Source organism: Ochotona princeps, chromosome 30, assembly GCF_030435755.1.
Source record: "Ochotona princeps isolate mOchPri1 chromosome 30, mOchPri1.hap1, whole genome shotgun sequence".
In the NCBI taxonomy this organism is placed as follows: Eukaryota; Metazoa; Chordata; class Mammalia; order Lagomorpha; family Ochotonidae; genus Ochotona; species Ochotona princeps.
In genome coordinates, this window is record NC_080861.1 from 21233973 (window position 1) to 21257363 (window position 23391).

General features: G+C 50.0%; 1 protein-coding gene across 2 annotated transcripts in view; it reads right to left on the reverse strand.

Moving 5' to 3' along the window:
- SLC22A14 (solute carrier family 22 member 14) overlaps positions 1–22197 on the reverse strand; it is a 980905-nt gene extending 958708 nt beyond the window's left edge. Inside the window, exon 1 of one of the 2 annotated variants that reach the window (XM_058657205.1) lies at positions 22175–22196. The gene's annotated coding sequence lies outside the window, so the exon portion shown is untranslated. Of the gene's footprint in view, positions 1–22174 lie in introns of both variants that reach the window. The other variant, XM_058657206.1, reaches the window with a different exon arrangement.
- Between the last annotated feature and the right edge of the window lie 1194 nt (positions 22198–23391).

A 23391-nucleotide genomic window follows, 5' to 3' on the forward strand; every position in this document is an offset into this window, starting at 1 on the left:
TGGTTAATGGTTTGGCTACACATTGAGTGGTGACACAAGAGGGAAGGGAGGGGCTACTTATCAAAAGTCCCTTTGAAAGGATGGCTGGAGTTCCTCCTGAAGCTCGCTGGGATATGCAGTCTCTGAGGGTGGGTCTTGAGGAGCTTCTCGGGGTGCCTCTGTGCTGGCAGATGGATCACTGTGGCAAGTGTTGACCTTCTGAGCAGACTTCGCATTCCCACTGTCTTCGGATGGAGTGTCCATTTGGCTTTGGCAGGGAACTAGGGTCACTTGTACTCAGCCCCAATATCCCAGCCTTTTGTTGTATGATCTTAGTGGGGAGACTTGGGCTGGAACATGTGTGAATGAGTGGTGAAGACTGTCTAGAAAGGCTTGAAGAAAGAAACAAGATACAAAAAGAAGCAACAAAATAACATAGATGGTTGTGGGAAAGAGAAACGTTTCTCACTGTGTTCTATTGCAGGCAAACTAGCCTGCTCTTGGTCCTATGCTCTTTTTCTCCCCCTGCTCATGGGGACTTTGGCTGCCAGCAAGAGCTAGGGTGATTGCTTTGGTCTTTCTGAGCTCAGCAGGAGCAAAGGAAGGGCCTACAGTAAGGCCAGGGCTCCAGTTGACAGTGACCTTCAAGGCTCAGTGCCAGCTAGCAAACACTGTTTCTGATGTCTTACATACATGTGCACTTGAGTTTTAAGTCTAGATGCCCCCAGAAAAATTGTGAAGTTGCTTAGGTGCATGTGAGGCCCAGGACCATCTATCTCTTCATGTGGGGTGCTGGAAGAGACAACATAAAGGAAGTGTGGAACTCCATGGGGAGACCTCCCGTTGACCTCCCGTTGACCTCCCGTTGACCTCCCATAGACTCCCATTGCCTGGCTGGACAGAGAGGAGAGCTGGCCATGAAAGGGAGGCTGATACAGAACAGATGGTGACTCTGGATGGAATATACAGCTTTACCTGTGATGCTGTTGACTGTAGGCCATCCCTCCATGGCAATGAACACTTTGGCAGCTGGGCAGATTGAAGGGCTTTCTAGCTGGTGGCCCACCATGGTCCTGACCCAGGGATTCTTTGACCCCCAGGACAGTCCCATTCCTAGTGGCCTGGTTCTTGTCAGAGCTGACAAGATGCTTTAATTGGTAGCTGATTGCCCAGTCTTCTGGCATCCCAAGTTGCAAGCAGGTGCAACTTAAGGATGGACAGGACTTGCTGGGTCTCCCTGAGAATAGGTTAGTGTATAAAGCCACATTACCAGGCCTCCTGTTGTCTAGCTCACTACTCTTCCTCTGGGCCCTGGTTGAAGTGGGCCACAGAGGCAGCCTTGGGATGTCAGCCGAGGGGATGTTCAATTCTATCCCTAAATGCTTTAATGCACTGAGCTAGAAATTTGTAGTCATGGACACATCCTGAAAGTTTTAAGGTGATGTCCATGAGGAGATAATTAAGCTAATAAGTTAGCCACACCGTTAAATCTGGAGATCAAACTGTGCACTCTGAGTCCTCAGTGTCAGAGAGACAGACAAGAGGAGAGGTGAAGAAAGGGGTTGTAAACACCAGATTAATTACACAACATTGTCAACTGAAACTGTCAAACAGGGCCAGGTGGCGTGGCCTAGCGGCTTAAGTCCTCGTCTTGAACACTTCGGGATCCCATATGGGTGCCAGTACTAATCCCAGCAGCTCCACTTCCCGTCCAGCTCGCTGTTTGTGGCCTGGGAAAGTAGTTGAGAATGGCCCAAAGCCTTGGGGCCCTGCAACCATGTGGGAGACCCGGAAGAGATTTGGGATTCTCGGCTTTGGACTGGCGCAGCACCAGCCGTTGTGCTCACTTGGGGAGTGAATCATCGGACGGAGGATCTTCCTCTCTGTCTCTCCTCCTCTCTGTATATCTGACTTTGTAGTAAAAATAAATAGATCATTTAAAAAATGCTTATTGCTGTGAACTGAAGCTACAAGTTAGTTTTTTTTCAGTCTTTTTGCTCTTCTTTTTTCCCTCCTTCAAAGAGATGTTAATGAGTAATATTATGAATATTATTAGACTCAGCAGCATGGTAGGGTGTAATGAATATTGTTAAACTTTTAGTTTTCTGACATTGAAAACTAACTTGACCAAGTGCTGTTATTTCCTTTAGGCCTAACTGAAGCAAACATAGTGCTTCCACAAATATCTAAATCAGTATTTTTTTTGAATTAGATTTCAGTCCAGAGCTGCCTCTTTCTAAGATAAAAGTCCATGATGACTATTTCAGATTCTTGACGTCATGTTTAGCAAGCTCTGAGGAGATCTAAATATTATATAACACATCACAGATGTGGAAGTGTGGAAGAGGCTGCGTGGTGGTATGTTAACATATTTAAAGCCAGGGATCATTTGCATAACTTTTAATCAATCGTTCAATAAAATGTTTCCAAACTGAGATTTTGATACTTTTTCAGAAAGTTTTAAAAAAGGTGAGACCTTCTGAAAACAACTGTTTGAACATTATTACAAAGCACTCACTTAGCAAATACTGAGCTGCAGAAGAACTATGACCTTACCCTGACAGTCGACGAGCCTACATGTGAAAGGATCTGAACTGAGAAACACCCAACCTATCTACCAAAAACACCATGGGAGGAGCCTAAGCAGCACGGCCACAACCAACCTGAAATCATGGGTGGAAATTTACCTTGCATGATACCCCCACATCTGGATATGGTAGAGCCCAGTCCTCTATCACTATACATTTCCATAATTGAGAAGTCATGAAGCAAGTCAGCAATTGGTATGAGTTAGCACACCAGCCACAACAACAACAACAAATTACAGAACCATGAAAAAATGTGCCACTCAGTAGCCATGCATCCCTGCTTCCAGACGAGAGATGGATTCCCAACAAAACTGTTGGACATGTGTAGACAATGAGATGCCGGACTGTCTGACATTGCCTGTACCAACAATGTCGGGGTGCACTTCAATAAGAGACTGATAGAATTATGATTCCTTCTAAAGGACTACACCATTGTAGTAAAATAGGGGAAATCTGTAGGGAGGTGGGAGTTTGGGAGAGAGAAACCACAGTCTATACAAAACTACCACAACATTCAAAATTCAAGGAGAATTATTTCTTTTAAAAAGAAATATGCTTTGCTGCCTGATTGATGTGAGACTTGAGTTCAAAAAGCTCTTTTGCATGTGGCAAGGTTGAGTTGGTTTTTACCTAGAGCATTTTTGAGACAAGATATGAAAGTTTGTTTGCCTAGAACAGCACTCCACATTGAGGACCTCAGGTTCACATATGGTGGCCGCTACCCATCCCTGGGTACTGGGGCACTTGGGAGGCTGGGTGTGACTTCTCCCATTCTCTGCTCCCTAATGCCAGATGCAGGAAGAAGAAAAAGAGAATTTGGATGCCATGATATCACCAACTTTCTGCTAACAGTTGATCCTTCCCACCCTGATCAACTCTGTCAATATCATCAAAAAATAAAAATTTAAAAAAACAATCTTTCATGTATTCTCTAGGCCATGTTTTACTGGATAGCCAAAACCTGCTAAATTGCTATGAATAAAGATTTAAGTAAGTATGATATTTCAAATAAAAGTACAAGAAACGTAGGATATTTTTTTTCAAACCTTGAGTTTTTAGAAAAAAATGAGATCATAAAAACAATCAATAAAATGTATTAAATGGACATAATGGTTTAAACACATATTAGAGACCAACTCAGAAGAAAGCATGATAAATGTAAATATTTTCCACAAGTGTAAACAAAGACTGCATTTACAAAACAAATTGTACTAATATGAAACATTCTCATACAAATGTCCAAATGTCAAAAAGTCTGACGATCATGCATTGCTATCAGTTTTCATTACTGTCTTAATTAAAAAAAAAAAAAAAGCCTACAGCTGGGCCCAGCGGCATGGCCTAGTGGCTTAAGTTCTCGCCTTGAACACCCCAGGATCCCATATGGGCGCCGGTTCTAATCCCGGCAGCTCCACTTCCCATCCAGCTTCCTGCTTGTGGCCTGGGAAAGCAGTTGAGGATGGCCCGAATCTTTGGGACCCTGCACCCATGTGGGAGACCTGGAAGAGGTTCCTGGTTCCTGGCATCGGATCGGCGCGCACCAGCCGTTGTGGCTCACTTGGGGAGTGACTCATCGGACAGAAGATCTTGCTCTCTGTCTCTGCTTCTCTCTGTATATCCGGCTGTCCAATAATAATAAAATCTTAAAAAAAAAAAAAAGGCTACAGCTGCATTCAAAACTCTACATGGAGTCAACGCTTCCCTCCTGGTGTTGGTTCGGGAGTTTATGCTTCAGTCATGGCTGCTTAAAGCTTTTATGGATTACAGTTTCGTACTGTTCTTTAAAAAACACTACCATGTAAATAGGGTTAATTCACACTAATAAAAGCAGTGTCAATTGGTGGTCATTTTAAAACACCACCTAAAGAACTAAAAACTTAACAATATGTATACTACAAGAACTACTTGTTCTGTCATATCCTGTGAGTTGTATGTGTGTTTACTGTGTTTCTACATGATAAAATTTATTGAAGAAACACGTTCTAATTGGCTAAAAAAGAACAATCATAAATTAAGATTGCTACATAACTCAATATGTTTGTGATTCATGTGACATATAGGGTGTTTGGGACATATGGTAGAAAGAAATCAAAATGTTTTTAGGTCATTGACACATTTGTGCTCTAATGTACTGGGTAAACAATAGACTCTTGTGTTACACATTCAATATCAAATTCAACTTAGCTTCTACATTTGTTTGATAAATTTCATAACTGAAACTATAACCATGTTGATCTATCGTTTTCTACTCTTAAATAGTGTATATATCATTCAAGTACATAAATGTAAGAGATACATGTCTCCCATACATGTATTCAAGTCTTAACATCTGTAGAACACATTGGACACTTTGGTCAGCGTTTTCCTAGGTTGCTCATATGCAACAGATAAATTCTTAAGTTCTCAGTTAATTACTCAGAAAACAAATTTGCAAGCCATGCCTTATTCCATCGTTTCTCCTTGGTTCTGAGATGAAAAACTCATTCTACTCTGAAGGAATTTTAAGATGGATAGTTAGATCGCCAGACCTTAGAGAGGGATGGGTATCTTTCTCTGTAATCATGCCAACATATACACCACGTGTTTCTGTAGTTTGGGGTTGAGAGGTCTTTCAGCATGAGCTCCTCTGCACTGCTGGCAATCAAGACTTCCAAATCGGAATCAGTGTGGAGCACTCCTCTGTAAGGCATGCAGAGGAAGAACAACACCATCTAGGATAGAACCTCCAGTTTCAAAGTGGGTTTAGCATCACCAACTCAATCAGTCTACAATATCCAATCCATAAGAGACAAAAACTGCAAGACCCCATCAGTCTGTAGAGAGAAAAATCAATGCACAGACTTCCTCATCAATTTACACAACAATCATCCATGAGAGCCCCAACAGTACCAGTCACCTGGCACAGGTGTAACTCAAAACAGAACCTAACATGATCACACCACGGGGCCTAACAGAGTCTTGCCCCAAGGACAGGAAGAACAGGATGGGGAACGTTGTGAAAATTTCATTTCTGCTGAACCCAGAAAGGAAAGATACATCGTGTAAATGGAAGAAACATGATAAATGAAGACAGGATCACCTTTATCAAGCAGAGATCTTCTGCTGGAGCTCCCCCTTCAGTGTCAGTGCCAGGCAAAGAGGGTAAAGCCAGCCATGACACTGGCAGAGTAATCTGCAGGCATGAAGGCAGCTGGGGCTTGCTGGCTGCGTGGGCACTGGTAGTCACTGGCTAGGGAGATGACCCTGGGTGCTCAAGGAGCATACGGGCCAGGGTGATGAGGCTGCCTGTTACCAGCACCTCTTCTGCGAGCCACCCCGTGACAGTAGCAAGTGGAAGGGCAGCTGTGAGTGTGAGGGCGACCACTGAAATGGTCTCTGTTGCAGGCCAGACTGGGACTGGGGTTGTGGGTGTGTGTGGCTCTCTCGGGAAGCAATCCGTGAGATGGATGACTCTGAGCGTCGAGGTGGGGCATGGCAGAGTCTCCAAGGACTCTGGGGAAAGAAGGAGTGGATGTGGCAAAGCAAGTGAGAGAGGCCTCCAGGGGTGCAGGTATTGGCCCTGTCAGGTGGGCAGTCTCCCCTGGGAAATGAGGAGAGGAGAGTGCAGCCTGAGCCTGGAGGTTGGAAGCCGTGCTCCACATGGGGTCACTTGGGTAGTTGGTAAGCAACATGGAAGGATCTATGAGAGCTGGAGACGTGAGGGCAGACAGTGGGGAGGAGCTCTCCCAAATCTCTGTGGGACTGAGTCTGCTCGAGTTCAGTAGGGCTGACTCACCCAGAATTGTGGGGTCAGTGGGAGAGTTGCAAGAAGAGATGGAAGAAAGACTGAGAGATAGATGTGATGGGACGACAGATGGGGGAGAGAAACATTGTGAAGTTCTGGAAACACCACAAGTTCCCTGAGTCTGGAGGGCTGACTTCCCCTCAGCTGTCATGTTGGTGTGCAATGAAGAGGGTGAGATAGAAGAGACACTGAGGGGCCCAGGACAGGGAGACCTTAAAGGCCCCGACTCACAAGCAGTCCCCTGAAACACGTGGTCTGACTCAGGTGGAAATCCATGCATTGTTGGGGAGTAGCTAGTTGAAACAGGAAAGGGATTAAGGTGTGAGAGTGCTGGGACACTGGTGATGGTGGAAGAAGCATCTGAAAGGCCTGAGAGAACGGCAGGTCCCTGAGACAGGAGAGTAAACTTCTCCTCAACCGCACAGTCACGTGGGGAGGAGTGTGAGATGGGAGATAGAAGGAGGGATGGCAGTGATGCGCCAGGGGCAATAGGAGAGGAACACCGGGGTTCCAATGCAGACAGGGCACTGGAACACGAGGGGGCATAGTGAGAGGATACCGAGGTAAATACAGTGGAGTGAGGCTCTGGTGTGCCCTCAGAAGAACATTCAGATGGAACCCCAATCTCCTCCAAGGTAGACATGAGGGCCAAGTCTACAGCTCCCAATGAGCCTGGCCTCTCCTCGAGGCTGAACTCCCTCTGGTTGGTGTCCTCACCGAGAAATCTCGGGACAGTAGGGGAGTAGCTGGAAGACAGAGGAGACAGTGGTGGTGGGAGAGGGTTCATGGGGGAGAGACAGGGTGAATTTCCTGCCACACTAGGAGCTCCCTCATTCACAGGGGCTGACTCCTCCACAATGAAACAACTGCTACTCAAGGAGCAGGACGAGATGGAAGACAGACTGAGGCACATGGGACTGGGAGACCTTAAGTTCCCAGAGTTGGCAGGAATCCCATGGCACAGGTTGTCTGACTCAGGCTGAAGTGTGGGCATAGTTGGGGAATAGCTAGGTGTCACGGGATGGGCATTGGATGGCACTGCAGAATTGGTTGTCGTGGGGGAGGAGTTGCCAGCAGGGGGAGAGTGATGTATGGATGGGCATGGTTGTGTTGGTGACAATGACAGGTGGGGTGAAGCCAATGGGAACAAGGCACCATATGTGGGGCTCCCTGTGGAGGATGCTTGCACAGTGAAGGGGTCACTGGGACCCAAGGGAGGATTGTGAGGGGATTCAGGCGGGGTGAAGACTGTGGAGTCAGGCTCTGGTGTGCCCTCAGAAGAACATTCAGATGGAACCCCAATCTCCTCCATGGTAGACATGAGGGCCCAGTCTACAGCTCCCAATGAGCCTGGCCTCTCCTCGAGGCCGAACTCCCTCTGGTTGGTGTCCTCACCGAGAAATCTCGGGACAGTAGGGGAGTAGCTAGGAGACAGAGGAGACAGTGGTGGTGGGAGAGGGTTCATGGGGGAGAGACAGGGTGAATTTCCTGCCACACTAGGAGCTCCCTCATTCACAGGGGCTGACTCCTCCACAATGAAACAACTGCTACTCAAGGAGCAGGATGATGTGGAAGACAGACTGATACACATGGGGCTGGGAGACCTTAAGTTCCCAGAGTTGGCAGGAATCCCATGGCACAGGTTGTCTGACTCAGGCTGAAGTGTGGGCATAGAAGGGGAGTAGCTAGGTGCCACGGGATGGGCATTGGATGGCACTGCAGAATTGGTTGTCGTGGGGGAGGAGTTGCCAGCAGGGGGAGAGTGATGTATGGATGGGCATGATTGTGTTGGTGACAATGACAGGTGGGGTGAAGCCAATGGGGATATGGCACCATATGTGGGGTTCCCTGTGGAGGATGCTTGCACAGTGAAGGGGTCACTGGGACCCAAAAAAGGATTGTGAGGGGATTCAGGCGGGGTGAAAACTGTGGAGTCAGGCTCTGGTGTGCCCTCAGAAGAACATTCAGATGGAACCCCAATCTCCTCCATGGTAGACATGAGGGCCCAGTCTACAGCTCCCAATGAGCCTGGCCTCTCCTCGAGGCTGAACTCCCTCTGGTTGGTGTCCTCACCGAGAAATCTCGGGACAGTAGGGGAGTAGCTGGAAGACAGAGGAGACAGTGGTGGTGGGAGAGGGTTCATGGGGGAGTAACAGGGTGAATTTCCTGCCACACTAGGAGCTCCCTCATTCACGGGGGCTGACTCCTCCACAATGATACAACTGCTACTCAAGGAGCAGGATGATGTGGAAGACAGACTGAGGCACATGGGACTGGGAGACCTTAAGTTCCCAGAGTTGGCAGGAATCCCATGACATAGGTTGTCTGACTCAGGCTGACGTGTGGGCATAGTTGGGGAGTAGCTAGGTGCCACGGGATGGGCATTGGATGGCACTGCAGAATTGGTTGTCGTGGGGGAGGAGTTGCCAGCAGGGGGAGAGTGATGTATGGATGGGCATGGTTGTGTTGGTGACAATGACAGGTAGCGTGAAGCCAATGGGAACAAGACACCATATGTGGGACTCCCTGTGGAGGATGCTTGCACAGTGAAGGGGTCACTGGGACCCAAGGGAGGATTGTGAGGGGATTCAGGCGGGGTGAAGACTGTGGAGTCAGGCTCTGGTGTGCCCTCAGAAGAACATTCAGATGGAACCCCAATCTCCTCCAAGGTAGACATGAGGGCCACGTCTACAGCTCCCAATGAGCCTGGCCTCTCCTCGAGGCCGAACTCCCTCTGGTTGGTGTCCTCCCCGAGAAATCTCGGGACAGTAGGGGAGTAGCTGGAAGACAGAGGAGACAGTGGTGGTGGGAGAGGGTTCATGGGGGAGAGACAGGGTGAATTTCCTGCCACACTAGGAGCTCCCTCATTCACAGGGGCTGACTCCTCCACAATGAAACAACTGCTACTCAAGGAGCAGGACGAGATGGAAGACAGACTGAGGCACATGGGACTGGGAGACCTTAAGTTCCCAGAGTTGGCAGGAATCCCATGGCATAGGTTGTCTGACTCAGGCTGAAGTGTGGGCATAGTTGGGGAATAGCTAGGTGCCACGGGATGGGCATTGGATGGCACTGCAGAATTGGTTGTCGTGGGGGAGGAGTTGCCAGCAGGGGGAGAGTGATGTATGGATGGGCATGGTTGTGTTGGTGACAATGACAGGTGGGGTGAAGCCAATGGGAACAAGGCACCATATGTGGGGCTCCCTGTGGAGGATGCTTGCACAGTGAAGGGGTCACTGGGACCCAAGGGAGGATTGTGAGGGGATTCAGGCGGGGTGAAGACTGTGGAGTCAGGCTCTGGTGTGCCCTCAGAAGAACATTCAGATGGAACCCCAATCTCCTCCATGGTAGACATGAGGGCCCAGTCTACAGCTCCCAATGAGCCTGGCCTCTCCTCGAGGCCGAACTCCCTCTGGTTGGTGTCCTCACCGAGAAATCTCGGGACGGTAGGGGAGTAGCTGGAAGACAGAGGAGACAGTGGTGGTGGGAGAGGGTTCATGGGGGAGAGACAGGGTGAATTTCCTGCCACACTAGGAGCTCCCTCATTCACAGGGGCTGACTCCTCCACAATGATACAACTGCTACTCAAGGAACAGGACGAGATGGAAGACAGACTGAGGCACATGGGGCTGGGAGACCTTAAGTTCCCAGAGTTGGCAGGAATCCCATGGCATAGGTTGTCTGACTCAGGCTGAAGTGTGGGCATAGTTGGGGAGTAGCTAGGTGCCATGGGAGAGAGCCTCTGTTTTTGTGCTGAGGGGATGGGAGACTGGATGGGGAGCTCTTGGAAGATCTGGTCATCACCAGGTGGGTCATGTGTGATGTTGCTAAGCCCATCCAAGTCATTGCTGAGGTGTTCTTGGGAGCCGGGAAAATCCCCTCGGGTAGGGGTTGAGCTGCATGAGGAGGGAAGGGTGAACATGTGGTAGATGGTGTTCTCCCCTGAGGACTCAGAGTATGGCCCTGGGGATGACCCTGCAGAATCGGGTGTCCTAGGGGAGGAGGTGCCAGCAGGGGGAGAGTGATGTATGGATGGGCATGGTTGTGTTGGTGATAATGACAGGTGGTGTGAAGCCACTGGGGAAATGTCGCCACATGTGGGGCTCCCTGTGGGGGATGTTTGCACAGTGTAGGGGTCGCTGGGATACCCGTGAGGTCCAGTGGGCGATGCTGGTCTGATGTCTGGGGAGTCAGGTCTGGAGGACCCTGCAGAAGGACTGGATTGGTCCCTCGTCTTCACTGAGAAAGACATTATTACAGGAAGTAAGCTGCTATTCCCTGGCCTGTGTTCAAATCTACTAGTGAGAGGCCGTGAAAAGGGTTTCGATCCTGAGGAAACGGGGTTGGGGCTGTGGTGCGTTAAGAGCGAGGCTGTGTGTGTGTTTGCGTGTGTGCTGATTGTGTGTGTGGATGCTCGTGTGTGTTGTGTTTGTGTGTTGGGTGTGTGTGTGTGTTGGGTGTGTGAAAGTGTGTGTGCGTGTGAGTTGTGTGTGTGTGTTGGGTGTGTGTATGTGTGTGTGTGTGTGTGTGTCTGCCTTAGGCTATGGGAGAGTCTGTGTGAAAAACGCGGGAATAACCAGAACGCAGATGACAGGGCCACTCACACAAGTGTTCTGTCACTCCGTGTCACGATTCAAAGTCGCAGGATGCTCGCAAGATGCTCGCTGGAAGCTCGCAGGATGCTCGCAGGATGCTCTGGGAAGCTGTGCAGCGCAGAAACCTGCTCTGGCATTCACCTCCCTCAGAGAGAATCCAAGCTCATTGCCTTGGCAACAGCCTTAAATACCCGAGGTGGGCGGGGCTTAGTGGAAGGGGCGGGGCTTCCTGTCAACGGACAGCCTAACTGCCACCTAGGCTCCGCCCGCACGCAGTCGCTCTTCTGATTGGACCATCTGCCTGTCACTCTGAGGCACCATCCAAAGCAGACCCGGGGGTGTCCCACTCCCTGCATCTGTTTATGCCTTTCATCCCTGTGGTGTGAATAGCTTCACCCCCATCCCTGGTATTTTCCACCTTGAGGTAGTTTGTGTAGAAACAGACACTGCCCTGTGAATTCATTTGAGAAACCCTCATGGCCTGTCAATAGTGAACTCATTGGATTGGGATGTGTTCCCTGGAGCCTATTAACATAATCAGATCACCTGGGCAGGGCTTGCAGGGAGTTATTTTGATAATCCCATGATTTAGACTGAAGTTCAAGGGTTCTGGTTTGCACCCTCCTCCACCTGTCCTCTAGGGTCAGTTCCCTCTTCAGCCCTGGGGTGAAGTTTGGATCCCACCCAGCACATTCCAATCTTTGAGACAAGGAAACACTCCCAGCGTCCATCACCCCGTGAAGGGACCATCAACGCACTGAAGGAGAGCAGGCTCACCTGAAGACCTCCCAGAACAGGGTCACACGTTGGTCACCTGGAGGGCAGCCTGCACAGCAGACCTGGGGAGATGCGCTTCCTCCCAGGCAGCAGGGACAAGGCCGTTCTACTAAACACAGAAAGAAAATGTGGACTAAACAGAGAGCAAGTGCCAAGGGTCTGTGGTGATCTTTGTGTCCACCAGATTGAATTTTTCTCTTTCTTAAGATTTACTTATTCTTCTTGAAAGGCAGATATATAGAGAGGAGGAGAGACAGGAAGATCTTCTGTCTGGTCGTTCCCTCCCAAAGCAGCCGCAGCCACCAGAGCTAATCCCATCTGAAGCCAGGAGGCAGGAGCACCTCTCATGTCTCCCACTCAGGTGCAGGGTCCCAAGGCTCTGGACTGGCCTCGACTGCTTTCCCAGGTCAGAAGCAGGGAGCTGGATGGCAAGTGCGGCTGCAGAGACACAAAACCACGCCCATATGGGATCCTGGTGCATGCAAGGCTAGGACTTTTAGCCCCTGGGCTACTGCACCAGGCCCTTGGTGTGATGTTTTCACAGGCCAAGACAAACAGCTGAATCCTTGCTGCTCTGGCTCCCGGCTTGCTTGCTCCTGGTGCAGAAACCAGTGCTTGTACCTGATCAAAGCTTGTGACAGGGGTCACTCAGGGCTCAGCCCAGTGTTGCATTATCCAGTACTCTCTGTTGTCCAGGGTCCATTAGGATGCCCGGCTGGGTGAGCACTCAAGGCAGGACACTCCACCCTCCACACCCCACTCAAGGACGTCAGTCACACCTAGACACACACAGGGTGGGTCCTTGCATCCAAGACGTCATGTAGGGTCCTATTAGCTTCTGAGATAACCTGGTAAATATGCTTTCTTTAGAGAAAATTGTTTAGTAATAAATCGCTTCATTCAAATAAAAGCATAAAATGTATAACCACAGGTACAGACTATTAACAGTTAAAAATATCCATACTAGCTATTGTGAATACATTTTGAGGAATATTTCATCAGGGCCTGGCTCCTGGCCTTGCCCTGTCCAGTCCCGAGAATTTCAATCTTTTGGGAGCAGGAACCACCAGATAGAAGCTTTCTCTCTGTTTCTGTCCTTTCCTGTCTCTGCCTTTTTTCCAAATAAATAAACACATTTTAAAAACACCTAAGGATAAATGACCTTGTGTTGACTCAAATACTAGTTGAAATGAGACCTTGGTAAATCACAGAGTATTGTCATAAAAAACTCCGGGTTTGTTCTAATTTATCTGAAAAAATTAGTCACTTGAAGGCTGTATTTTTCTAAGACATTAATTGCATGTGTCAAATATTCTGAGCATATCTATGTAATTTCCAAACATTTAGAATAATTTTAATGGTGAACTTAATTTTAAGAATAACTAAATTTTCGTTTCTAAAGCGTCACTGTTACAATAGCCACTGACTTAAACTTCAGCATTTTGAGCAATATTTGTGGATTTTAACCGAAAAGTTATGAAAAGGAGATGCAGTAATTGATCACATTAGTTAAAACAAATAGATGGTCAGGAACAGTTTGTGTTTAATAGAGGAAGGCAGTACCACTTACTGAGGCATCGCATTCCAACATCAGGACTGAATCTGAAGTAATATTTAGAACCAGTTATCTAATATCTGCCAACTCTTGTGTGCTATAATCTATTTGAAGTACTATAATCTATTTGAATTCTTACCAAAACAGACAAAAAGAGACTAATGGACATTTTAAGGCCTGATTAGCTGGAGTTGGATCAAACCTCACAGATCCAGCCCCAGTGACTTTGCTCACACAGCTGAGACCAGCTGCACATCCTGGAACTGTTAGAGAGCCCTAGCTTTCCATATCCATATATTAATCATCTTGCATGGAGTTCGGATTGTACGCATTATATGGATTATATAGATGGTCTGACATCTTAAGGACTCCTAAGGGAGACAGCAGCAGCTCTGGCGTCTGGCGCAGGCTTATTTTCAGCAGAGAATGAGCTGGATGTGTCCAACAGGCAGCAAGAGGCTGCTGGTTTAGCACAATTCCCTGAGAAGAGCTAGTCTGAGCCCCTCAAACATGCCAAGTCTGTATGAGAAGGTCAAAGACCTTTTTTGTTCAGATCACAGGGCAGTGCTGTAAAACACAATGTTTGAAAATTGTCCTACCAGCAAGCTAATATATGATTATAATACAAGATAAAATGCTAGCCTAACACGTGAAGCTCCTATCAATAAATTATGAATCCTGTTTTTATAATTTTCTTTTCCTTTGATTGAATAGACATGCTTACATCTTATTTTTTACTAACTTTGAAATATACTGTGTATGTGGGTCCGGCGGCGTGGCCTAGCGGCTGAAGTCCTTGCCTTGAACGCACCAGGATCCCATTAGGGCGCCGGTTCTAATCCCCAGCAGCTCCACTTCCTATCCAGCTCCCTGCTTGTGGCCTGGGAAAGCAGTTGAGGACAGTCCAAAGCCTTGGGACTCTGCACCCATGTGGGAGACCTGGAAGAAATTCCTGGATCCTGGCTTCGGATCGGCATAGCACCAGCCAATGCGCTCACTTGGGGAGTAAATAGGATGGAAGTGGAGCTGCCAGGATTAGAACCGGTGCCCATATGGGATCCCAGGTCGTTCAAGGCGAGGACTTTAGCCACTAGGCCACGCCACCAGGCCCTGTCCTCTGTTTTTTTAAAGACCTTCTTCTATTTATTTGAAAGGTGGAGTTATAAAGGGAGGAGACGGAAAGAGATCTTCTCCCTGCTGGTTCAGTCTCCAAGTGACGAGGACCACCAATGCCAGGAGCTAGGCACTCCAAATGGGTCTCTCACGTGGGTATTGGGGTCAAGTACTCGTGCCACCATCTGCTGCCTTCCCAGGAGCATTAGCAGGGAGCTGGAGCAGAAGTGGAGCAACCTGTACTGGAACTGACACTCCTATGGGATACTGGCAACTGGGCAGGGTGCTGCTTAGCCCGATGGGTCACTGGGCCACCATGCTGACCCCCATCTGGGTTTCTTTAGACTGGGAGACAACTGAGTGGGCCTGACTGGCACATGGTTGATGTAAGTACCTCCAGTTCCCAGCATGCTTCTGATATGCTCTCTTCATTGGGGAGACCAAGTGTAGGAAAAGGGGTCCTGGCCCATAAGAGAGGCTGGAGAGTGAGGGTCCTAGTGTTGGCTGCCTGCACACTGGCTCTGCGCTCCCAGGGCAGCTTCTTGCCTCAGAGCTTGCTCCAATTTCAGCTTCATCTGTGATGGACAATTCTTTTGCAACACCAGCAGCACCCCATATCAAGGGTCTGCCTTGCTTCTCTGTCCCTGTGCTTTCTCCAAAGCAGTGAGAGCTCTCACAACCCAGGAGCAAGCACAGCCCAGGCACCTGGAGATGGGAGGGAATCCAGGCCATTACTGAGGCCAGAGGTCCTGCTTCTGCGATGGTGTCTCCAAGGGCTGACTATCCTCACTGCGTGGCAGCCAGCTTCCGCCACATGGGGCCCACCCAAGACAGCAAGGCAGGTGCTGCAGTGCCTTTTAGCACCCAGCCTCAGAAGGCCCTGATGACACTTCTACAGTGTTCCTTCAGTTATACATGCTGGCTCTGGTCAGTTGAAGATGGGCTACACAAAAACTTCTAGGAACCGGGGATCAATGCCGATAGGGCATTCACCCAGAGGACAGATGTCCCAGCCCACACGTCCATGAATGCACCCTACCTGGCTCCACAGAGTCCCCAGAGAGACTGAGTCAGTTAGCCACATTGAGAATGAACCCCATAATGTAAAGATAGGACCCGGCCTCTCATCTGTGTCCCTTAGCCAAGGCATTCTTGCCTGTTCCTTAGGTTAATCCATTGTCAAGAGAAATTCACTGAATTAGCGAAAAGGAAGTGGTACCACTGACCCTCCATAACTCTACTCACCAAACTCAAGGAGCCATTTGCTCTCTGTGAGATATAACCCAATTGGTCAGAATTGCAGAGGGGTCTGTTTCAAGGGATTCCAGGTCTGAACAGGAAAATGACAGGTCTAGGGGCAGAAGGTAGCTGTCACCCGCAGGTAGCTCACCCCCCACCCGGACTTACCGAAACCCCCTTGGGCCGCCATAAATGTTTCCTGAAGAACATGACATCACCAATGAGTCCCAGGAAGGGCGTGAGCACCACTGAGCAGCCAGGAACTTGGACTTGAGCGGAGCATGCACCTCTCAGTCCCAATTTCCATTTATAAGAACGTTTACCCGAACCCCTCAGCCAGGAATTCAGTGATGACTGCGCTGCTCCCTGCTTTCTTCCACCAGCTCAGTGTCAGACATTGGCTTTCTTGTGATGGGACAAGCAGACCCAAGGTCTGGGGGTTCCGCAGCAGCACCCCCAGCATGCCTGGAAGCTGTTCTGTACAGCACACCATTTGTCGGCTTCTCCTCTTCACTTTACTCATTTCCTGCTACCACCACCCAAATCAACTCTCATGAATCAGCAGGAATTTAAAGCCTGAGAAACTGGGAAAGGCAGCAAGACAAGAGGCCAAGCAAGAGCAGTGTGGATGCACAGCTTTAGCAAGACTCAGAGCTGCTGTTGGGTTTGGCCAGGGCAGGGAACAGAGGAGAGCTCCGAAGATGTGGCTGGGGCAGGGGCAGTCGGTCTGTGGAGCAGCCACCAGGCTGGGGCAGCCCAGGAGAGCAACAAGGAGGCCTTGTCCTAGGCAAGATGCTGGACACAGAGGCGGGAGTGAGCAGCAAGACCTGGGAGAGGGGGGCTGGCGGGTCCTCCTTCCTGGTTCCCCACAGCGAGGACTGAGGAGCCAGGGCTGAGGAGCCAGGGCTGAGGGGAAGCAGCTGTTCCTCCCCTGCTTCAGTCAGCAGCAGTAGCGTGCACTGATCTCAGCCTGGAACCCCGTGTCCTCAATAGGCACGTGTTGCCCGAGAGCCCACTGATTGGTCAGTGCCAGACCCCGATGGCAATGCACTTCCTGGGAGCTGTATCCCAAGTCTGCCATTACCCCTCCTCTAGGGTTTGCTCACTGAAAGTTTCCAACACCGTGCTGTGTTCATGTTGGTGCCTTCTCCTTACATCATAGCTTGGCATTGCTCAACTCTCTCAGGTCATTGTCTTCTTGAGGTCAACAGAGATGCGCATTAGAACGGAAGACAAGACCTCTCTGCCTTCGCTCCCCCTTCCCATGGCCATCTTCCTCTGCCCTGCTTACTCTCACTTCCCCGCAGCTGCCTCTCCTGCTGGAATAAAGACCTTCCCTGTGTAACTTGGTGTGTCTGGTGCTTTGGTTTGTGGCATTATTTCCTAACAGCTACTATGTAGAATTGTTTATCAGTGACAATGACAACAACATAAAATACATGCACAAAAGAAACGCACCCACATTCTGATTCTGGCGGGGTAGCCTAGCGGCTGAAGTCCGCACCTTGAATGCACCGGGATCCCGTATGGAAGTTGGTTCTAGTCCCTGCAGTTCCACTTCCCATCCAGCTCCCTGCTTGTGGCCTGGGAAAGCAGTCGAGGATGGCCCAAACCTTGGGACCCTGCACCCACACGTGAGACCTGGAAGAAGTTCCTGGCTCCGGATCGGCATAGCACCAGCCATTGTGGTCACTTGGGGAGTGAATTATCAGATGGAAGATCTTTCTCTCTGTCTCTCTTCCTTTCTATGTATCTGATGTTCCAATAAAAATAAAAATAAAAACTTGAAAAAAAAAGCCCTCAATTTCCATGCCTTCTACCCGTCTGCTAGCCCTTTTCCCCAGAGATACATCCCATGAAGTCAACATTACAAAGTTTGTTTGCTCTAGTTATTACTCTATAGCTCTATTTTTTATATTGTCAAAGCTCATGTTCTACATCTCGAGGGTTCTTCAAAGAGTGAATGAGACCCAGGTCATGCGGTGGTGTGAGGAGGTATTTGTCAGCTCTTGGAGTCACTAGAAATGGTCAGATCAGAAAATATCTCAGGCTTCAGAATAATTGCTCTACAATCATTAGCTGGACTTCTGATAATATGCCAAGCCAGGTCTCCACCCCTGCTTCCATTCAGCTTGCTCTGAATTAACCCAGGATAAGTGATAATTTGTCATGGAGTTTAATTCCTACTGTTGTTGCTTTTCAGACATTTTTATGGTGTTGAACAAAAAGAGAGCCCTATATCACTTTATCCCCCAACCCAGTTCACAAGCTGGCCGACAGATGGTGTAGCCCTGCCTGGCTGGTCTTCCCCAGTTTCAGTTTCACACTCACCAGTGGGAGCAGAGGCCCAGCAGGGCAGCCCATGCTGTCCCCTACCATGCTTGTAACTGCCTCCCCACAACCCTGGTCTTACATGTGCTGGTGGGCAGTGTGGTGGTGGGCAGTGTGGCCCCAATATGACATAGCCTGTTTCACTTTGGCATTTGGCAGTGGGTGCAGTAGCCTGACACGGCTTGGACTGCTCCCAACCTTCAGATTCCCCACCAACACCATCCCCCAGATCCCCTGTAAGCCAGCAAGCCCAGGTTCCCAAAGCACAAAGGTGCCTGGGCACTGGCATAAAGCACAGAGGCACCCCTATGTGAATATTTTTGTGGAGTCTGTGCAGTGGTTCATTACACTAATCCTTTGCCCACTGCACTGGCATTTCCTGGATACTGCACTTCCCAAAAGCTCCCTCCTTGCAGCCTGGGAAAACAGCAAAGGATGGTGAAAAGCTTTGGACCCCTTTATGCATATGGGATTCAAAGGAAGGTCCTAGCTCCCAGCCTCGGACTGGCAGCTGCAGGTGTTTGGTTGCCCCTCTTCCGATCCTGCTCCCTACTCATGACTTGAGGAAGCATCAGGGGATGGCCCAAGTGTGTGGGGGGCCCTGAACCCACCAGGAAAACCCAGAAGTAGCTCCTGGTTGTGGTCTGGTCTTGTCCTGACAATTGAGGCTGTTTGAGGGTGTGAAACAATGGATGGATGAGATCTCTGTCACTCTTTCACATAAATCTTATTTAAAAACTTATTTCAAGGGCACGGTGGCGTGGCCTAGCGGCTAAAGTCCTCACCTTGAAAGCACCAGGATCCCATATGGGCGCCGGTTCTAATCCCAGCAGCTCCACTTCCCATCCAGCTCCCTGCTTGTGGCCCGGGAAAGCAGTCAAGGACGGCCCAATGCATTGGGACCCTGCACCCACGTGGGAGACCTGGAAGAGGTTCCAGGTTCCTGGCTTCGGATCAGCGTGCACCGGCCGTTGCGGCTCACTTGGGGAGTGAATCATCGGATGGAAGACCTTCCTCTCTGTCTCTCCTCCTCTCTGTATATCTGACTTTGTAATAAAATAAATAAATCTTTAAAAAAAAAACTTATTTCAAGCTAAAACATACCACTTATACTGTTGAAGTAGAAATTAGGAACAAAAAACCTGCAAGACATGCATTAGGTCACTATTGCAACAGCACAACTAAAGAAAACAGGCATTTAGCAGGGATGTGGGAAGTGAGGGTGGCGGAAGTAAGGGTGGGGTATCAAATGGTGCAGGCGCAGTGGACAGCAGTGTGGTGACTCCACCCAAACCAGCAGCAGCACTACCATCTGATGCAACAGTCTTTCTGGTGCGTGCTAAAAGGGAATTGAAAGCATGGGTTCCAATGGCTACCTGAATACATGCTCTTTGTGCTGGTCATGGCAGGAAGGAACCAAAAGTCTTCTGATGGAGCTGGGCTTTTGACACAGAGACCTCGAGGGCCACGGGCATCCCATTATCAGAGTACCTGGGTTGAAGTCCTGAGCTCGTTTGGGGTTCCAGTGTCCTGACACACACTCAAGGAAGTACTTGGACCCCTGCCACCTCTGTGACAGATCTGGATGAAGCTCCTGGCTTTGACTTCCCCAAAGCTAGCCTGCTGCAGCTATCTGGGGAGTGAACCAGTGGATGGGAGATCTCACTCTCTCTCTCTCTCACTCTCACTCTGCCTTTCAAACATTTCAAAGAAAAGTAAATCTTTACGAAAATGTGCAAGTCTCATGTGCAAAATAAACTGTCCAGAAGTGTGCCGAGGAAGAGAGAAGTCAGGATCAAAAGTACGCAGGCCCGCCCACGTTGCTCCTGGATTCTGTACAAGTCTGATGGAAGCCCAATGGTACTGTCCCTGCAATCACTTTGGACGAGAAGATTCTAAAATGCATCTAGAAAACGGAGGAAACGCCCAACAGAATGCTGGGCTTAATGAGGTGGGATGATGTGCTGTAGTCCGCAACTTCAGACATTATTTGGTGTGAGCGGGGCAGGGGCAGCCTGGTAGAAAACCCAGCAGCAGAGTTGTGCCAAGATCAAATTTTCACAGGTGAAGCGATTGGGCACAGAAAATCCGTAACCAAAAAACAGTTGCTAATTAGATTCTTCATACTGTCCACAAAACTTTCAACCAGATTAAGGACTTGAGCTTTAAGAGGAACACTCAGGGAGAAATGGAAAATATACTTATGACTTAAAGATTTCTTTATCAGAACACAGAAGCTATGCTGTTTTATCCCAGCATTAATGTTTTAAAATGGCAAATGTGAGTAATTAAACGCGAGAGTCGTGGGGGCTGGAGTTGCTTGGGTTGGAGTGGCACAGTGGCTTAACCTTCTGCTTGCAACTCCAGCATCCCCTAATAAGAGAGCCAGATTGAGGCCCAGATGCTCTGCTTTTAATCCAGCTGCCTGCTATTGTGTCTGGGAAGCACATGATGATGGCCCAAGTGCCTGGGCCCCTGCCACACCCATGAGAGACCCAGATAGAGTTGCAGGCTCCTGGCTTAGGTCTGGCCCAGTCCTGGCTCTTACAGCCATTTAGGGAACTATCCAGCAGAAGCAAAATCCTTCCCCTGCCCCAACCTGCACCTTTCATAAAGTAAATAAATCGTTACAAAAGAAAAGAAAAATCTGAATGCGGTGGGGGGGGGGGGGGGGAAGCTTCTGAGAGAGGCTATCTGTGGACCCAGGCAACTGAGCAGGATCAGGATCATAGCCATGCAAAACAGGTGCCTGAACAGCAGCCAAGAGGGGAAGGGACGCGGGTCCAGAGCGTCACAGCTGCTCACTTGACGCATGACACCAAGGGCAGAGAAGCTGTCTGTCCTAAGTGTGTGGACGGATCCTTCACACAGCTGCACCGTCCTCTAACTTCTGCTCCTCTAGGTCCATCCTGCACACAATTTGGAACGTCCACTGCACCCTCCACGCCTGCATTGCAGGACACAGTTGGAGTGGCAGACCTGCACCCTTGAAACTGGGCCCCTCTTTTCCAGGGGCTGCGGCCCTGGCCGGGGTGAGAGGCAAATTGTGAGTTGTATCTGCTGCTGGGCACTCTAGGCCAGCAACCTCCCACATGCAGCCCCTGGGTGATGCCCAACTGGCAGAGCCCCTCCCTCCCTGCCTGCCTCTTAGAGCAGAGACCACGTGCATTTCCCTTGTGAGCCTTGTCCTCAAGCAGCTCTCCCTCATGGCTGCAGGCAGCAAAGCTGGGTGAATGCTGCTCCAACTCAGGATCTGCTTTGTTCTGCACAGACCCCCCACCCCCCGCTGCTCCTACATCATGGCTCCAGGGGCGTGGACTCCACGGGAGATCGCCTCTGGATCTCCACCTGCCTAGCCAGTACATACGGGAGGCCATAGGCACATAACACACTGTGCCCTTGGCTAACAGATCCCAACAAGGCTGTTCACCCGGCATGCAACAAGAGCCATGGGCTGCACCCCAGTCTCTCTTCCCTGCTCTGCTAGGACTTCCTTTATAAACAACTCTAGGAAGTCAAATGTTACATTCATTCTGCTTTCCAGCAGGTAATGAGTCTGCCCTGAGACAATTTCCTGTGCTTCTGGACCTTTAACTTCATTAGAGAGTCCAGAGAGATAAACGTATCTGTTAGCCAGCACAATGTTGTTGTCAGGTAGAAGCACTGTCAGGACCACCTTTCTGCCTGCCCACTTCTCCTATATGAGCTTGTGACTTCTCTCAAATAAATGGACACTGTTCACCACCAGTTTGTCTCCAGTGTTACTGCTGCAAAAGAGTGCTGTTGTCTCACCCCTTGGTGGTCTCGGGCCTGCTGGACAGGAGACCCCTGAGAGACTGAGAGACTCAAACCTACCAATCTGTCACTTTCCACGGTGAAGGTACATAGAAGGCTTGGACTTCGGAGGGAAGTTTACCAGCAGGCAAGGGTCAGGGCCAGACAGCTGCAGAGTGGGGTAGGTGGGTGGCGGTCTCTGGCTTCCAGCAGTAGAGTCCAGCAGCAGAGTCAGGAGCTGAGAACAGGGGTGAAGCCCCTGGTGGGTGTCCTGCCAGGCAGCAGGCTCTCAACACATGGGGGGAGAGGAGCCTGGGGCAGCCAGAGGAGAGCACTCAGGCCTTCCCCAAGGGAGGGGAGTCCCCTGCCGACCAGCCTGTGCACTAAAGATGCGCTCCCTTCCCCGACCGCCTCCTGCTGCCCTTCCACTCCCTTCTACCTGGAGCTAAAGCCACAAGCCAATGGCAGTGCCGTCCTGCTGACGGTCCAGACCCAAGTCAGATACTCGAGGCGGAATCCATAGGTTCCCGTGGTGGCCAGGGTGGGGGGTGGGGCGAGGTTGGGGGTTGGTGTCATAATGGGTTGGGGAGGCTTCAGGGCAAGCTGGGTGTGGTCCTGGGGTGGGCATTCTAGTCTCAGGAAGTAGTGGGACACAGCTGTTGGGGTTCAGTCTCCCATGCTTGGGGCAGGGGGTGAGGATCAACACAGGCCCCCTGCGAGGCCAACTCTGGAGGGGGCAGCTGACTCCTTGCTGGGGAGAGCAGACCTTGTGTTCTAACAACCTCCCAAACCCTACAGGGGCCTCCACTCCTGCTCTTTTAGGGGCTTGGCCCTGCAGAATGACTCAGTCAGCAGGTGGCAGGCAGAGCAGCAACTGAAGGCCACTATCCACACACCAATGTGGAGTGGTATCACTAACCGCTTGGGGTACAAAGGTGGGGACAAGCTGGCTGACTGCTAATTGGTTCCTCCAGCAGAGACCCTCCACCCCCCGCCCCACACAGCTGGGACCCCCTGGAGACTCAGGTGGGCCTCTCCAAGGTTAGCCACCAGACTGTAAACCCACCCAGTCCATGGGAGTGACACAGCTGAGGAACCAAGTGCAGAACGTATGCACGTCTGTGGTACTGAGTGCACGGTGATGGCATGCAGACAGCCAGTATCCAGTGATGCCCACCCACAGGGGTTCTATGCCCCTTGAACACGGCTGAGCCCCTGTACCAGGAGCCCTCCTCCAGCTCCACGTGTCATCTGGGTTTTCAATGGAATCTGGAGGGCCCGGTGGCATGGCCTAGTGGCTAAAGTCCTCGCCTTGAACGCCCTGGGATCCCATATGGGCGCCGGTTCTAATCCCGGCAGCTCCACTTCCCATCCAGCTCCCTGCTTGTGGCCTGGGAAAGCAGGAGAGGACGGCCCAATGCTTTGGGATCCTGCACCTGTGTGGGAGACCTGGAAGAAGTTCCTGGTTCCTGGCTTCGGATCGGCGCAGTACCAGCCACTGCGCTCACTTGGGGAGTGAATCATCGGATGGAAGATCTTCCTCTCTGTATATCTGACTTTGTAATACAAATAAATAAATCTTTAAAAACAAACAAACAAAAATGGCATCTGGAGAGGAGTGGATAAAGAGCCATAACTGGCTCCCTCAAGCTAAGA